Genomic DNA, 6,576 nt, shown 5'->3' with positions numbered 1-6,576 from the left:
GTAATGATAATTTTTATATCTTCAGTTACTAAATAAGTATTTAATCAAATTAATGTTATAAATTGCAATATTTAATACAATAATTTTCAAATATAAGTGTTTAATAGGTGTAATTTTATAAGTAGAATTTTTGAATTTATTAAAGTAAAAGTTAAGGGTTGTATAAATTTTTTTGCAAAAAATATAGCATTGCATTTATGTATTTGACATTTTATATTTATGGGAATGGCAAACGTATAAATTGATACAAGAATATTTCTCTTTTTAAACGTGTATATATTTTGGAGAAAATAAGCACACAATTCCCATTTCCCAATTTCTTGTTCCTCTCGTAAAATAGAATTAGCCTCTCAAATGGATACAATGTTCTCTCAAACTCAACTTTACACTATAGGGTTTTAAGTTCTTGAATTGAAGAAAAAGAGAAAAAAAAAATTAAAGTTTTCTCTTTTTTTATTTATATATATTTTAGAAAAAATAATTCGCAAATCCCAACCTCTTGTGCCCCATTTCACTCTTCAAACACTTCTCAGTACTATCTCGTGAATTGCGAGCCTCTCAACGGATCCAATATTTGCTGAAACTCAATCATTCACTGAAAGTTTTTTAAGTTCTTTAAAGTAAAGAAAAAGAGAAAAAAGATCCACTGTATAGATCAAAATGGAGGGGAGAGAAGAAGATGTGAAAATGGGAGCTAATAGGTATAGAGAAAAACAACCAATAGGAACAGCAGCTCCAACGAAGAAGCCAAAGACTACATTGAGCCACCTCCAGCTCCTCTTTTCGAGCCAAAAGAGTTATCTTCATGGTCCTTTTACAGGGCAGGAATCGCAGAGTTCGTTGCCACCTTCTTGTTCCTTTACATTACATTTTTAACTGTAATCGGTGTAGCGAAATCCCCCACCAAATGTTCCACTGTTGGCATTCAAGGCATTGCTTGGGCTTTTGGCGGCATGATTTTTGCTCTGGTATATTGCACTGCTGGGATTTCAGGAGGTCACATTAATCCAGCCGTAAGTTTTGGGCTTTTCCTGGCGAGGAAACTGTCATTGACAAGAATAGTGTTTTATATAATAATGCAGTGCCTTGGCGCCATTTGTGGTGCTTGGCTTGTTTAGGGCTTTGAAAAGAATCAGTATGAGAGGCTTGGTGGTGGTGCTAATACGATCAGCGCTGGATACAGCAAAGGCGATGGGCTTGGCGCTGAGATTGTTGGCACTTTCCTACTTGTCTATACTGTTTTCTCTGCTACTGATGCCAAGCGAAATGCACGAGACTCCCATGTTCCGGTAAGCAAAAATCTGTCATTTAATGTATTTTTTGTCCGTAACACTTACACTAGAGATATGCACTTACACTTGCCCTAAGCTAAGCACACCTAGGTGTTAAAATTAGATTATGAAAAAGGTCATTTCTATTCGAAGGATATGAGATAGAGAAATTGAATGAATTTCTTAGAAGAATATTTTGAGAATATTAAATCGAAGAAATCTTCAAATAAATAAATTAAGGGATCAAATATTTAAAGTAATCAAGAGTTAAAATTGTGGGTTTGAACTTTTGGATTACATAAAAATGTCCTGCTTTATTTACCATTTATTTATTGCTTAATCACTTGGAAATTGAATTCTAAGCATATGCCACGTCGTCACATGTTGCATTTTAATATGAGAATTGAATTTGAAAATTTGAATGATATCCAGATCTTGGCTCCATTACCCATTGGGTTTGCAGTGTTCTTGGTGCATTTGGCAACCATTCCAATTACAGGGACAGGTATTAATCCAGCTAGGAGTCTTGGTGCTGCCCTAATTTACAATAAGGAACAGGCCTGGGATGATCATGTAATTCTATCTTTAATTTACTCATTTTAATTATATATATTATCTTTAATACACGAATTGTACTTATCTATACCGAATCCATGATTCCATATATTGACCAAACTAATAAAAATATAAATTTTTTAAAAATTGTTCCTACCTTATTCTTTTTTTGCTCACATTGTCAATTTTTTTTTTTTCATTGATTTATTTTATAGATGGAGCCATGAACCTATTATACACAAATCAATCCCTTAATTCATTTATATGATGGTATACTCACTAGTAGAATTTTATTTTATTAATTTATTTTTTTTGTATGCAGTGGATATTCTGGATAGGACCCTTCATTGGAGCAGCACTTGCAGCCTTATACCACCAAATAGTGATAAGGGCCATCCCTTTTAAATCCAAATGAAAATGTTTTTACTTATTTGAAAAGTCCAAATTTTAGTTTATTTATTTTCTTTTTCTTGTTTTGGTAAACATTAATGGTTAAAAAACATGATAAGTGCTTTGATAATATGCCAACGGTGATTACTCTATCATGATAACTTTCTTTGTCCCAGTAATTTTTTTTTTTTTCCTTGACTATTAAAGGAAGGAGATTCGAATGTAGATCTATCACTAAGTTGAATATGATTTACAATTAGCATATGTCCTGATGTACAATAAATAAATTATTACTCATATTAGATTGGATTTATTTATTTTTAATATATATATATATATATATATATATATATATATATATATATATATATATTGTTATTATTAAATTTTTCAAATGGCTTCCAATAAATCTAACATAGTCTTTAGTGACTAATTTTAATTTTTTTTTTTTTTTTTTTTGTAAAAAATGGGGAAAAAAAAAAAGCTAACTATTTCACAATCTTGGTTATGATATCTGCATGAAGTATGGAATACCAAAGTATGATACTATCTTCTGGGTAATCAAAGGAACTTTGTCATATGGACACAGACAGAATAAAGTAAATACCGTAACTAAATTAGCGTAAAAATTAGACTCACGATAAATGTAGGGGAACATATTTAATTAAACTCAAAAAAAAATATTTAATTTGCATAACTACCAAACATACTTGACTCAAGACACCCCGAATTTCTCTTAAGGAGCTCCGCTTCCAACAAATTATTACATTCAGGATTCGTATATTTTTATAAAATAATTTGAAGGAAAATATTTTTTATAATTTTTCATTATTTGGATTCATTAAAAAAAATAAGTCAAGAAAAATAAGTTGGTCAATAAAAAATAAGTTAGTAATCAAAGAAAATGACTTATTCTTGTTTACATGGGAAAACATTTTCCTAACTTAGTATTTCATAATCCAAAACTAGTTTTTTTGGTCCACCAAGAAACACTCACCTGTTGAAGAGGTGCAATGTAAGCCCGCAGTCTCTTTGAAAGTGTCAAAAATGTGCAAGGTGGCTTTTTTTTTTTTTTTTTGAAAGAAATGTGTAAAATAATTTATTAATAGGTTCATACTATTTAAAATATATTTTACATGATACTTTTTGAAACATGATTATTTTAACAATATATTTTTTAAAATATGTTAAAGCTCATATCTTTTAAAATATATATTTTAGCTATATATTTTAAAGTAATGATTTTACTTTTATATTGTTAAATTAACTTGACATGATATGCACTTTGTTGTTAAATAATTTAGTTAAAAAAATTAAACCACGTTATTATACTAAATTAATCATCATTATAGTATTTATACTATGAGAATACATTCTAAATAGCAAATCTAATTATTAAATTTATCTCAATATAGATTGCTTATGAATAATATAATAGATATAAATGCATTATTTATATAATGGAAATTAATTTTTTTAATGTTACATCAAATGTTGAAAAATATTTTTCAAGAATATTTTATGTAAAGCCAAACGTCGAAAAATAATATATTTTCCTGTAAAATATTTTTCATAGAAAATATTTTTCTATAAGTTATTTTTTGAATGTAATCTCAATTTTAAGCCAACTTGATACATTTCAAGAGAACTCCCTTCAAAACAGAAGTGCCCAAATTCAAGTTCTTATATGAAGTTATTATGGAAATTATTTTCCATTTTCCCTAATTGAAATGAAAATCAAAACTCAAGACCAAAAATTTTAATACAAGAGATTGCGAATCGAGTTTTCATTTCTTTTAAATTGTTAGAAGAAAAACCAGTAAAGTCAAATTTGTAATCAAGTTGGTGTGGCCTAAAGCAACTAAATGCTGGATTTTAATAACTATACTGGGCCCGGCTCGAGCCTGTTTATCAGCCACAAATCTGAAGAGTATGTTTTGCTTCAACTATTTACAAGTTACCGTTATAAGTTCTGAAACTTGAAATCTTTCCCTCCTTAATTTTTTACAAGAGTCAAAAGGTAAGAACCAATCAAACTATATACGATTAATATTACACTATTATTCTTTTGGTAGATTATACTATGCTATTAGGTTTTTAATAACATAGACATAATTTATAATATTATAAATAGATAAAAAAATAAAAGAATAAATATAAAAACTAAGGTTTGTTTGCTCTAGAGAAGAACTTATTTTTGAAAAATATTTTTCTTACAAAAATTTTTTCCAATAACTTATTTTCAGTTGTTTGATTGTGATATTAAAAATTTTAAAAATACTAAAATCTTAAACTCATAATACCATAAAAAATATTTATAATAATAAAAATTTCGTGTTTTAAAAAATTACTAGTGTTAGAACCCGTGCGATGCGCGAAGCAATATTAAATAATGAAGTAATCTTTTATAACATCGTTCAAAAATAATAAAATTGTATAATAAAATGATCATGAAATGTATTACCAAATTGTATTTAATTGAGATATGTTAAAAAAAAAATACAATGCTAAGATATGTATTCTTAATTAAATATCATGTGAAGCATTTTACCAAAGTATGCGATAGCAAAAGCCATGCATGTTATGATCTAAGGGTGTCAAAATGGGTTGGTGTCTTAGATTCGATACAAATTTGCCTAACACGGGACATGATTAAGGTCAACACGAACACTACCAATTTAATAATTTTATTAAATTTATCGATATGAACACGATACGAAAATTAGACAGGTAATACGAACACGATACCTTTAACCTGCTTAATATCATAAACAAGATAAATGAGTCGTGTTGACGCATATACAACTCGTGTAACTCGCATAATATCATAAACATGTTAAGTGAGTCATGTTGAACTATATACGACCCACTTAACATATTATAATATTTTTAAATTTTAATTTATTTAACTCCGATCATATTTAAAAATAAATTTTCATATATAAAATGCATAAATTTTTCAAGATTCATAACTAAAATAAAAAAGCAATACAACAATAAAATTTAAATAGGTTTTAGTTAGAATATTTATACCTAACACTAAACTTACCTATATACTCTTAAATAAACGGATCACTTGCCTAATCCATATGTCAACTTGCGACATGACATGCTTATATTCGTATCATAAATGGATGACTCGTTTATGATATGAACCAGTTTAACCTCAACCCTAACCTATTTATTTCGCATGTTAGCGAATCATATTCATGTGTCATGATTCATTTTGACACACTTAGTATGACCTGAATGAAAAAAAGCACACATACTATTAATGTATTTTTTCAATAGTGATAATAATTTTGAGAATTAACTAATTATATTGAAATAAGAAATTAAGTATTTTTTATTTTATGTTTATGATTTATTATAAATGATTGTTTATTTATTAAAAATTTTAATATATTATACTTATTTAGCATAGTGTGTCATAAGCGTGTGGATGTCCTGCTTTTTTAAATATTATCATATCAGATACGTTCTCGTATCTAGTGTCCCGTGTCCGTGCAATCTAACTCTTAGTATATGAGACTACTTCATACATCAAACTAATCAACCAATGTTTTTTTTAATTACCAAGAAAAAGTGAAGTGTTTTTTTCAAATTTATTTTTGTGTTTTTTTTATTAATGAATGATTAGAAAAAATAAGAAGGAACTAAATTTTTTTTTTGGAAAAAACTTATGATACTTATTTTTTTGGAAATAGAAGAAAAATAAAATTAATAAAGGAAAGAAAATGCAAAGAGTAAAGAGTTGAGATTAGAAGCCAATTCTTTCGATGATCAATTTTCGTTAAAGGGTAACTTAAAACGGGAAGAGGGAGAGTTTATGGGATTAGAAAACTCATGAACATGGAACAAAAAAAATTAGACATGGCCAATTTGTTGAATACTAACATTTTTCGGAAATAAATTTAAGAAAAATAAGAGTGAACTAAAATTTTTTTTTGGAAAAAACTTATATATGTTACTTTTTTTTTTTTTTTGGATATAAAAGAAAAATAATTTTGATTTTTTAAAAAAAATTTATTTATAGTTTTTTATTTTCTTTCTAATTTGAAGAGACAATTATCAAAATTCTTTTCCTTATATTACTTTCTTATTCCCAAATAAAATAGTTTTTGCTTATTAATATTAGTTTAATTTTCTTTTTTTCCTTCTAAATGTTATTTGAAAATAATAAAATAACTTATCTTTTTACAGTTGCTCATTACAACTTATCTTCTTATAATTATGTTAAATAACTGCTCTCCATACACTTGGTAATTTGAGAGATTTATACTTGACTGTCATTCAAGTTAGACTTCTCTGCTTTTATATATTATATAGATTGTTAAATATGAGAAAAAAAATGTAAAAA

General features: G+C 27.1%; 1 pseudogene across 1 annotated transcript; it reads left to right on the top strand.

Annotated features, from left to right (window-relative positions):
• The first annotated feature begins 513 nt into the window (after nucleotides 1-513).
• On the top strand, nucleotides 514-2,329 carry LOC105646619 (aquaporin PIP1-2-like; annotated as a pseudogene). The gene is made up of 3 exons (XR_016319573.1): nucleotides 514-1,289; nucleotides 1,704-1,844; nucleotides 2,149-2,329. The product of XR_016319573.1 is annotated as an aquaporin PIP1-2-like (transcript).
• The last annotated feature ends 4,247 nt before the right edge of the window (nucleotides 2,330-6,576 follow it).

The sequence above is a fragment of the Jatropha curcas genome, chromosome 2, assembly GCF_041381405.1.
Source record: "Jatropha curcas cultivar XTBG-Jc1 chromosome 2, XTBG_Jcur_1.0, whole genome shotgun sequence".
Lineage (NCBI taxonomy): Eukaryota > Viridiplantae > Streptophyta > Magnoliopsida > Malpighiales > Euphorbiaceae > Jatropha > Jatropha curcas.
This window is presented reverse-complemented; position numbering and strand designations above follow the sequence as displayed.